This window comes from Sander lucioperca, chromosome 18, assembly GCF_008315115.2.
Source record: "Sander lucioperca isolate FBNREF2018 chromosome 18, SLUC_FBN_1.2, whole genome shotgun sequence".
Lineage (NCBI taxonomy): Eukaryota > Metazoa > Chordata > Actinopteri > Perciformes > Percidae > Sander > Sander lucioperca.
The window spans coordinates 21002504-21014770 of record NC_050190.1 but is presented as its reverse complement, the minus strand read 5'-3'; the positions used below and the strand labels follow the sequence as shown (position 1 = coordinate 21014770).

At 39.8% G+C, this 12267-nt stretch overlaps 1 protein-coding gene across 1 annotated transcript in view; it reads right to left on the bottom strand.

The window, feature by feature from the left end:
- Positions 1-2083, bottom strand: part of bmp4 (bone morphogenetic protein 4) — an 8884-nt gene extending 6801 nt beyond the window's left edge. Inside the window, exon 1 of the mRNA XM_031310206.2 lies at positions 1794-2083. The gene's annotated coding sequence lies outside the window, so the exon portion shown is untranslated. The remainder of the gene's footprint in view (positions 1-1793) is intronic.
- Between the last annotated feature and the right edge of the window lie 10184 nt (positions 2084-12267).

The window sequence follows — 12267 nt, the reverse complement described above, 5'->3', positions numbered from 1 at the left end:
TGGGAGGGAAGACGGGAAGGACGGAGGGAGGAGGGCAACAGGTTACCACAGGAAAAGCCAAATCTCTGCCCCGATTTTTATCATTTTAGATGCAAGAAATCGTGTTACTAACATGTCTATAGTCATGGGAATTGTGTTTTTGTACTATGCTGCCATATTTGATTGTACATGTCCTTCTGTGGTTTATGCTAACAAGCTTTAAAGTTATTAATGATTCTCATGGCTACTCCAAATAATGACCAAATAGTTGCAAAGAAAAAAAAAATACAAAAGTCAAACAAATAAAAATGAATAGTTTGTTTACCATCCTGATAACAAGTGAGTTGTAACTAAAGCTTTAAATAATAAGTTTACAGAGAGCCATTGTGCCAAACAATATGCAATATCCTCATTTGTGTTGAAATAAATAAAACAGAGACCTGTAATATCTCTTGTTGTTGAATAGGTTTGGGATTGTATTTGCTCCCAGTGAGCAGTTCAACAGTAAGAACATTCACAGTCAGTGAGATCACTGAAACCAGGTTAATGGTTTTGTTAGCTGTAGAGCATTCTGAGAGGCAAGAGCTCCGATAGGAATTATGAGTTGCATGACTTTTCTGAGATTTCTTGTGCTGATTTCGCTCTTTTTGATAAGAAATGAAACAAGCACGACAAAAAAAATCACTTTGGCAAATGTCAAATGCTCTCAGCTGATTCGCATAACAGGTTGAAGACTGTTAATTAATACAAATGTAAAACCCCAAATATCGTCAAAAATGTGTTCCTGAACCAGAATGTAACCTCGATCTCTTTGCCAAATGCACATGTGTTGTATTCATAATTATGTGAATATAAAATGCTTTCGCAGCCAAAGTTTGGCGAGTCTGTTTCTCTGCACTGCAGCAGAGAAACTTGAGTTGAAAAGTAAAGGAGTGTGCCAAAGACGCCATGCGCCTGCAGGCTGCAATATGTTTGCTCTGCTGCAGCTTTACTGTATTTAATAATGCATTTCCCCTTTATAATCATTCGTTACAAAACAGATTAAAACACGTGAATCCTTACATTACAATCTCGAACAATTACAAACCGGAATCACCCTCTGCTGTGCTGTGTTGGCACTGACTGAAGACTTTTTGCAGACTTTGTCATAACTTGACAATAATATGCCGTTTAAAATCTGGCTCAATTACGCATGATTTATTCCCGAGAGCCTATATGTAAAACTGAAATTATTTGAATCAAAAAATTAGCCTAAGAAATAAACTGCTTTTTTCATTCTAGCTTAACTTCTGAGCTGTGTCATCATCTCCATCTTGCACATTACGCACCGGTTTGACACGAAGCAGATACAGGTGTTTAATCGGACAACATCGGTGCCAAATTTAGGCAAAAGTTACATTAATGTAAATATTTTAAATGTGTTGAAGAAAGACAGGCGTAGAGAAACTGGACGCTCTCTTTGGAAATTACCTCACTGTGTTGGTTTTACTGCTCAACTCTCCGGCACAAAAGGAGCTCCACCAGGATTACTGCGCTATTCGTCCCCAAATACACTTTTATTTCACTTTATCTCCGTTTATGTGTCAATGAGGTAGACTGTGAGAGGTTTATGGGCATGTACCCTTGTACATTTCTACCGGGAATGCTGTCCAAAGTCAGTAAAGTCAGTTAAACGCGCTGAAACACCATAGACCAAAAGTAAAAGTCACCGACTGTCAACTTCCTCCTGTAGCCTATTATTCAACACGTTCCGTTTCTAAAAGCTGCGCTACTGCATACGTTATGTGTGAATGTGTCAGTGGATGAGCGCTTACCATCAGTAGAGGTACAGGTATCCTCGAATGAAGGGAATATGAAAGGGAAGATGTAAGGCAGTCCAGACGACAAGCCGAAAAACCCCGAAATTAGCCTTAAAGGAGAAGTTGGGAGCCTTTTTGGCTCATTAATCCTTTAGCGACACCTCTAAACGAACAAGAGGAGACGGGGTCGGGGTGAAGGCCGGCGCTCGGGGTCTGCAGCGGGGTTTCCTATCCGTCTCCAGGAGCTCGTGATGGCGGGTGGTGCGCAGGACGGCCAGATTCTCCAAATGATCCAGCATCTATGGCCCCTTGCAGTTTTTATGTGTCCGCCCAATTTACCGTCCCTGCCTCCTCCTCCCTCCCTGACCCCCACCTCCCTCATCTGTCTCAAACACCTTGGATAACCCCCCTTCTCTCCTCCTCCACTTTAAATAAAGAGAATGTTCTTTTTCATTATGTGAAACTTTGTAATTTGACTGCGAATGACAGCCGACGGGTCAAATGCTCAATGGTTTGAATCTGCATTTAAATGCTGGGCTCCAGACAGTTAACGACTTGTTGCAAAGTAACGTCGTGGTACTCTAAATAAAATGTCTGGAGATGAAAACAATTGGTCTAAATAGAATTTAAATGGCATCTCTTGGCCAAATTTAGGAATTACCGGTATTCACACAGTAAATAAGCAAATCAGAGTAATTAAGTTAAAATGTCCAAAATCAAATGAAAAACTAACACTAAACGAATTTTTATAGATAGAGAATGCTGCCTGTGTGGCTTTGCTTTAAATAGTTGTTGACTAACTTAGCACACTCACAGAAAATCCTATCAGTCAGTAATCTCTGCTTCGATTAGCCCTGCCAGTCAATTTATGGGGGGCAAATTATTGTTTTCCAAAAAAATGTAATGTAGGTAAATTGTGTAAATTGTCCATGTAGGGACATTTATTCAGAGACGTGGCCTCTATAGAGGCAATCATGAGTGTTAATGAGGTCCTTGATAGTTCTGGGATAAACTCTCTGTGCTCCCTGTCCTTTACAACGCAACAGCTTAACTGTTATTCATGTGGTTAGTCATTTTTGGTGGATCCTGGACCAAATACTGCAGATGCACTTTGGATTTTCCTCCTCAAACCCATTAAAAGATTTTTTGTTGTTTTGAGTTAATATAGAGCTAAATTAATAATGTGAACCTTTGATGAATCATTACACATGTTCTGATGCTCATTAGGGGGTAACATAAAGTTTAAAGAGGAGTCCTATTCAGAGACCCACCAAATCCCACAGGAAACCAGTGTGCTTGAATATCTTTGGAGTGACTCTCAATGCTCATGTGGAGCTGTAAAACAATGTTGTTGTTTTTTTAGAAACTTCACTGGGCTACTCTTTCAAGAGCTTTTAAAAAAAGACACTTCATTAATTTTTTTCCATTGTGATTTATGTCAATATGTTGTCATATAATTAATAAAATAAAATAAATTATGCAGAAAGGGTTAGCACACACAATAATCATATACATTCATCTTTAATTTTGCATATTCAATATTCTTTATACTTTTCAAAAGCATTTCTTAGATAATTTAGATTCAATTATTGTTTGACAGAAATAAATCTGTTTTACCTTAAGATGTCTGAGAAATGGAACCACTACTTTCTGCTCCTATTTATGTGTCTGACCGCTCCAACAGCCAAAAGCATTACGATCTTTTAACTATTTCAAAATAACAATTGCAGTTCTGTTTTGTGTTGTTTGCAGTGATGTCTCCCCTTGTAGCACCCCTACAGACATCAGCACAGTCACATAGCATGGCACCATTTATTGTCTTTGGGAGATAGATTGCTGTTTCATACTCAAAATATTGTCTGACATTTAGGCAAAGAAGAAAATATATATATTACATGAATATTTGAAAAAAGGTAGGAGACCCAGGGAGCTGACCTGTGGCACACCACAGTAATTGATCTCATTATTGCAACAATTTCATCTGTAGAATCCTGTGATCAAAAGCTGTGCTAAAATCTAAGAATAGCACATAACAGATGTATTCTAGTATGCAGTTGTGATAGAGTAATATATTTTTAAGCAATGGCGACTTTCAAAAATTGAATAATTTTCTTTGATATAACCCCATAGATGTTTACATACTGCACTTGTCAATAGTTTATCCAGAGTCCGCTATTGTTTGAAGTAAGCCGCTTTTAATTGTCTTTAGGTGCAATTTCGGGAAAACTTTGCCAATCTTTCAGGTTCTTGGGAGTTTCCGTACTCATAATGACCAATTCTGCTGAAGTGGATTAACCAACTGATAAGCTGCATCTCAGAAGTGTTGTTGTCACAGCCTGAGGATTTACCCTCAGGTAATGATTACATTTGGTTCAAACATTTTCACTGATTTTATGTCCGATGAGAGCGCAATAAGAAAGTAAAAGATCGCTAAGAAAGCTTGGGTTGAAAATAGTTAAGAAAGTTTAATTTCTGCCAAACATTTAATGCCAAAATAGTCCTATCAGGATTGTAGGTCTGACACTTACAGCTGAAACATGGAGATAAATTGGCTATAGGGGTTTTGTCATGCTTTAAATCTGCTCTCTGCTCTCGCTGAAGAAAAACCCTCCTTGCCTTGTGAGGCCCGGTTAACTGAACCGGGCCGTTGGGATGTATGGGATGCAAATAATCTGACGTTGTTTGTCCCGTTAAATTTTGTGGTTCTACTCCAAAACATTGTTTTCAATGTGGGCTCCTTTAATTCAGATCATTTTGTTAATCATTATTGATCTTATCTGTCACCCTGACAGATTTTGGTTCTTCATTCAACTCTTGACTGCTGGGCTTTGAGGATAAAACTCCATTTATAAAGTAATGCAAAAGCTGCAGATACGTTGCCTGCGGTGTTTGTACGTGCATGCATGTGTTTTTGTGTGTGTGTGTGTGTGTGTGTGTGTGTGTGTGTGTGTGTGAGTGTGTGGCATTTGGGATGTTCTTTGTGAATCAGGCCACTTGTCATATTCCTCACATTCTAGCACATACCTTCTGCATGACTCTTGATGCTGGATCTCAAGCTGTGATTGTCAACAATATTACAAAAAAATGTTTGCCCTTTGATGGGGACTTGTCATGCACAATTTATTTGTAGTCAAACGTGCAGCCTTTCTTGTGGGATCCATTTTTCATGTTTTCACTTTCAAGTTGTGATCACTGGGACTGATCATGCTGATGACTCGTTGTTGCACCAGTGTATTACTGTGACAACGGATCAAACATTCCTTTTTGTCAGCCTCACTGCATAGTTTGATATTATTAGATTATTGGAGCTACAATTTCATATTAAATACAGCTGAATGTTCTGAAACAGCAACACGTGTTGCAGCTCACTGGCACTTGCTACTATATATAACTAGATAGATAGATAGATAGATAGATAGACACATCACATACTTTGAATTCAACATTGCTGCAGCTTAACATCACTAAGACGTTGTAATGTAACATTTGTATCGTTAATTTAACACATTTGCAAAGTTGTGATGTTGTAACATTGTGCATAAAATGTGTGACAGGACATTGCTGCAGTGTTACAGAGACATAATGTCACATCTGGATGCGGTAAAGTAACAATTGCCAAATGATAACAAATAAAACATATTTTAGGACAGGATGTCTGTGTGAGTTATTGAGATGTGTGAGATATTGCAGTGTTACGTCAGCATGATGTACGTTATCTGTAGGTGTGTCAAAGACAACTAGGCAAGACTACACCAGCATTACCTGAGACCACAAGATGCAAACTGCAGATAAGCCTCAAAACACGTCACGTAAAAACAAAAAACAAACAACAGAGTTATGGAGAAATTTGTTGTGGACAGATAACACAAAGATCAACCTGTACTGTACATGTGCCTGTGAAAATGGAAAGTTTGTAGAAACAAAGATACATTTCCGTGTCATTATTTCTTTGGGTGAATCTGTGTCACTGATGGCAGCAGCACAAATTGCTCCTATGATTATGTTGTACTCTCTCATGATCATTTATTTCCCAATTTTGATCAATTAGAATAGCTTAGCTTGACTTAAATGTCACGATTCGATTCAATTCCGATTTTTAGGCTCACAATTCGATTCAATATCGATTTTTGGTTCAAAAACGATTATATATATATATATATATATATATATATCTTAGACATCCCTTAGTACATTCATGTGGATTTTTTATTTAGTTTATTTAGTATCTTTTATTTTCCATATTATTCATGTGGATTTGTTTGTTATTTGTTATTTAACATCCTATTATGATGTATGTGTATGTTGTGTGTGATGTCTGTAAGCTACTGGGACCTTGAATTTCCCCTTGGGGATCAATACACTATCTATCTATCTATCTGTCATGTGATTGCAGTAGACATACAATTAAAAAAAAATGTACATTTCTTTTTAATTAAATATTTTTTTTTAAATATGAATCGATTTTTGGAATTCTATGAATCGATTTTGAATCGGTAGAGCTTGAATCGCGATTCGAATATGAATCGATTTTTTCAAACAAATTCAAGCAACGGCAAGGGACTCGGTTGTTAATGACGAAATTACAAACTGGCTACATGAGCGTGGTGTAATCTGCATCATGTCCTGCCTCCTACACGCCCAGGCGCAACCCCTCGCCTAAACCAAGCAGAGTATTTCCAGTAAGTGAGAATGCGTCTGACACGGACAATCTCCTGTTGTGTGCTACATGTGTGAAATGGCAACTCCAGACAATGTCCGGATCTAATTCTGTGGAGTTTATATGAGAAAACGGCTTTGCTGAGTTCTTCCACACATGAATCCTCAGGCGTGTTTAACCAACCAGGCTGCTCGGAGCACTTGAAGATATGCTGTGGATGTTTCTTCCTAGGTGTTGACCAGGCTTAGCCCCTTTGAGCCCCACCAGTTCCGAAGGAGATTACTAACTGCGGGTGGTTTAGACCCGCAGACTGACTGACTTATTTCACTACTTACAACATGAATCTCTGATCCCAAAGTCTGAGACTCTGTGTGTGTAGATGAGAAAAGATTTCAAAAAGAGCCAAATATTTCATGCCTTTAACCATCTATTTATTTCCCCCTTTTTTTGAACATCATTTGTTTGAAAAGTGACTTTAAAAACTTGGAAAGTTCCCCTACCATCATTTTCTTTGCATGAGCTGATCACAGAGTCACAGAGCTCTCTTTTATCTCCTGACATGTGCCTTTGGCCATTTGGGGGAGAGGTCAGCAGTGCTTTGCTGCTTTGACGTTAGCTTGGAGAGTGGGGTGATTTCACCTCTGTGCCTATGTCACTAAATCCTGCTTGGAGCCGCTCACCTGTGAACACCGGCCCTTAATCAGCAGCAGCTCAAAGGTGAACCGGCCGCCTAGACCCTGAGCCCCATGTCATAACACACCTTCATTTTCTCTTTCTTCTCTTTCAGACACTCCGTAAAGTGTTCACTAGTGCAGACACGCGCCACGGCCATTGATCAAGCCTCAGCTTTCACTAAGGCTCGGACATCTCATTGGAACATTCTTCAACACAGCCGCCTTGTGTTTCTTTGGGTGTTCGGGCTGCAGTGTGCTTGTCCTGTAATCCCCTAACCCAGCCCTGGGACCTGAAAGCCTGTAAGTGGTGTGAGGGGTTAAGGGAGGGAGAAGGACAAGGGAAGCAGAGTTTGAGGATGGATTGGACAAACTATTTTAATCCCTGTAATGGAATTGGCATGTAAACTCATGAACCTAGAAGTAAACAGAAAGAAAATGGAGAGAGATGAATGTTGAATTGGTCTGAGCCTTTCCCGGGGGAGCTGTGTTGAAACTCACATTAAGCCCCCTCTAAACTGCTTGCAGCCCCCCACCCCCACCCAGAACAAAGATAGGTCGAAGTCTTTTCCGGGCCATCTCTGTTAACAGACAACACTGTTTAGATAAACATTAAAGTTTCCTTCTATAAAGAATGCCTAGGTTTTCAAGTCGCAGAGGTTTTGTTCTCGTTCTGCAATCAAAAAATACGTTTGTACAGAAACGTTTGGCCTGAATGACCAAGTAGGTTTCAGTAGTCTTAGTTATCTTAATGATAAGATAGTTCAGAATAAAAAGCAGCCTATGCCAAGCTATCATCTCATATAACACTCTTGTTGGAGAACATCATCAGACCCATTAGAAAGAGAGATCATCAGTGACACTCCAGCGTAAGCGATTGAGGTTCGGTCTGCCAAATGATGTGGAGTTAGTGACTGCCTTCTTGCCAAGTGAGTGACAGGACTTTAATGTCCCTCCATCTCCTGCTGTCGCTGGTGCAAACCTGCCCCCGCCAGATGTTATCAAAGAGAGCTGGTCAAGTGAGTGGCGGAGGGGACCTTTTTTTAGGCCTTTCTCTCCCTCTGTCAGGGCGCAAGGAGACACACTCTGGCTTCAACACTGTCCAGACGCAGCCAGAGTGGGGCAACGCCTGGTGGTGGGACTCTGGGGGGTTACACCGGTAAACTTTCTCAATGGATTAAAAAGCTTTTTTATCACCATTTGGATTGGCACTTGAAGATACTCCTTTAATCTGAGAGGGGAATTGACTTTGCCCACACCGCAGTCCCTAAGAGGCCAAGCTAAGAGGCAGCCAAATAAATTCTCCAGCAGTGGCCCTGCTTTATGATAGAGAACCTCACAAGTGTTGGGTGCTGGTGCTCAAGAGAAAAACGGATTAGATGGAAATTGACCAGAATAGAACATAATGAAAGAAATTTAAGGTGGTAGACTCGGATACAGTGCCCTACAAGGTCCTGTGACCAGAGCTTACTACTTTTGAATACCTTGTGTGCCAATCAAACTGTTATTTTCTCAAAATCAGGTTATGAAGTTACTGTACAAAGTTGCTATTCAGCTAATCTGATTTTCAAAAAGTCATGCACTACCTTAACTGACCCTGATAGAAAGCAGAAAGGCAAAAATGTCACAATTGCAAAGGGTTTAACCTCATAAATAATACATGGACCCGAGACCAGCCACAGACATCCCAACAAACCAGCGTGAAGTAAGACATCAACTTTACAGAGGTGGAGTACACTCAAAGCCTCTGCCCTCATTTCCAAACCTACCACTTCTCTATATTATAATTTTCACTGCATCTGTATTGTCCAAAGCTGTCTTATCATTTGATGCTATATAGGCGCTCTCAAACGGGTGAGTGTCAACAGTGTCTTTTCGAACCATGACATTTAAGCATGTAAATCACTCTAGGGAACCGTTATTCCTTCAAGAATGTAATTACACACTTTCAAATAAAACTTGAAAAGGCCCAACTAGTTTTAAAACGCAGTGTGTGCTCCCAAGACGGCAGGAAGGAATTCCAAGCAGTTGGAATATGCTAACATCCCTGTGTGGGCGAACTATGGGCAACAGGAAAGATGAGGACAGTGTTAAAACAGAAAAAAGGACAAAGTATTTAAAGTCCTCATATTATGCTCATTTTCAGGTTCATAATTGTATTTAGAGGTTGTACCAGAATAGGTTTATGTGGTTTAATTTTCAGAAAGCACCATCTTTTTGTTGTACAGCACATTGCTGCAGCTCCTCTTTTCACCCTGTGTGTTGAGCTCTCTGTTTTAGCTACAGAGTGAGACATCTCACTTCTGTTCCATCTTTGTTGGGAGTCGCACATGCGCAGTAAGTACTGCTAGCTAGTCAGTTGCAGAACATGATTGCATGCCACCATAGACAGTATATAAACTGGACCAACAGATCCCGTTGCTCTGGACGGAGACCAGTGAAGGATATTAGAAGCACTTTTCCGGTGAGCACTGAGCATTACTGCGCAGCCTCCAACTGAGAGAGACGACGTAAATGTGACGTGAGCAACCTCAAGTCTTCTGGTAGCTGTGCCAAGAGAAATCTCAATCATTCTCAATTTTGCAGAGACGGAGAGCGGAGGTATATGTAAGGAGATAACATAGGCATAGGCTAATTATTGCTAACTAAAATGCTAGTTAACATTAGTAATTAAACTTAAAGTGCCCATATTATGAAAAAATCACTTTTTCTGGGATTTGGGGTGTTATGTTGTGTCTCTGGTGCTTCCACACACATACAAATTTTGAAAAAAATCCATCCATGCTGTTTAGAGTGAGATACGGTTTCTGAATGTGTCCTGCCTTCAGTCTCTGGGTGAGCTGTTCAAAATCGGCACGGCTTGTGACGTCACAAGCCGAAACGAGCAGGCTAACCGCAACCATTAGCTCGTAGCGTTAGCATGCTAACGCTAATGCTAACGCTAGCATACTAACGCTAGCATGCTACCTCGTTCTCAGTAGCAAAGCACTGCTACAACACACACAAGTTCACCATAATCTACAAAAGAACTACTTACATGTGCGCCCTCATTTAGAAGTCTCCCAGCTAATCCTGCCTTGTAACTGACCGAAGTTGTAGAAACAGCCTTTCTTTTACTGTCTATGGAGCTAGCTAGCTGACATGATCTACATCTGAGCTACTGGGCATGTGCAGTGCAATCAAAGATAGTACAGAAGAAGAAGAAGAAAAGAGGTCTCACTCTGTAGCTAAAACAGAGACCAGCTGAAAAGAGGATCTGCAGCAGTGAGAGAGAGCGGTGCAGTACAACAAAAACATGGTGTTTTTTGAAAATTAAACCATGTAAACCTATTCTGGTACAACCTTAAAATACAATTATGAACCTGAAAATGAGCATAATATGGCTGCTTTAAACAGCTAATGTAAGTCGAAACTGCCTGCAAGCTTCTCCTGTACTATACGGTAATTCCTCTACTATGCGACAGTAAGTCGCTTGGTTATGACATAATCGTTAGCCTATTTTTACAAAAAACGTCTGCTACGGAACCATAACGTGAGGTACAAGGTAACGGAGCCTTTTATACATTGTCTTGTTTCTTTAGAAATTAACAATGGACAAATAAAGTCTTTAAACGCTTCAGATGTAAAGTTATTCGCTGTCAAAGTGACTTCAAAATGAATGGCAGGCAATGGAATGCTAACGGCGGGTGAGTGCTTGTTAGCATCAAAATGGCGCCATAGGATCTACGGGTTGTTGACAGACGCTTACCCCTTTGCATGCCATGCTAGCAGCTAAGCGAGCATTATAACGTGTGTTACAAAGTGACGCACGTTCGTCACTGAAGTAAAGGCTGGACTACAATAGAGCTGTTTGGAGCAGTTTGTGAACAGTGTTTTCTGTTGGAGATGGTAAGACCCTTTGGGGTGGACTTTGGGCTTTTTCACTTTGTAAACCTATAATGTACACAAAAAGATATATAACACAATAAAGGAAAGGGGAAAAGCCAAAAAGCACAATATGAGCACTTTAACACATAAAAGTCAAATGTGTCAATCAAAGTCAATATCAAAGTCAAATGCTCAATTTAATGATTTTATTTTGAGCCATGGGTTCTATTTGATTGATTTTTGCTATTATTAGTGAATCGACAGATTGCTAAGCACCACCCCCTTAGTTACTGTTGCTCTGGATGTAAGGCCTTCTGCTGTCGCAGGGCACATTATAGTTTATCCTAATACTACTGTAGTAGTCATTTTTGGTTCGTCTCTCATGGACTGGCTCGCCCAAAGTGAGTAGAATTTGGGGTCAATGCTTGGAAATTTAATCAGAATTTATAAGCAAGATGGCAAAAAAGTATAATCAGAATGGCCCTGTATTTGTGTGTTGTATTGAATTGCTTACATGATTCTCAGTGAACTAATGCACTGTTAGCACCAGTTAATGATATGGTTATAACACTAATAAATCACGATTCTGATGATATATTTCATACATAAATTTAGAGGTCTCGGTCTTGCTTGCTTTGTGAGTAATCTACACATGCTGATGGATTATGTGCTTGACTGATACGTCAAAACACTAATAAAAGCAACATGAATTGATTTATTAAGAGAGACCCATTTGTTTATCAAACTTGGGGTCTCCAGCTTGGATATTTGTCAAAGAGAGTTTGTTTGTAATATCAACAGCTGGATGCTGGAGACTTTTGTCACAGTGCAGCATGTCACAGAAATGTACTTGTGATTGGCTGGAGGGTGTCAGTATACATTTTTTTTTGACAGTTTGTCACTCAATGAGGCACGTTAAACAGATTTTGAAATGATTTGGCAAAATGACGGCACATGTAATCACTTTTGAAGCTATAACAGCTTGCATGTTTTACATAATCATAAACTTACTTTATGTAACAGTTGTGTACCAGAACTTTTTGAGAAAATAAAATCTCCATGGTCACTTTTTGGTCTTTAACAGGGTCCATTAAATGTACTGTAACTTCATAAACTGAACATTATGGCTGCCAGACGTGACAAGTTTCCTTTCAGTGATGCGGTTTATTCACCGGCTTAATCCGGTCAGAGCAAAGCTCCTGTGTTTGTGAGTATGTAAAGCTGTCCTGACCGAAGCTCAGTATCCAATGACTCACTCCTGACGTAATATTTTATGGTGTAGTCGGATGTTACT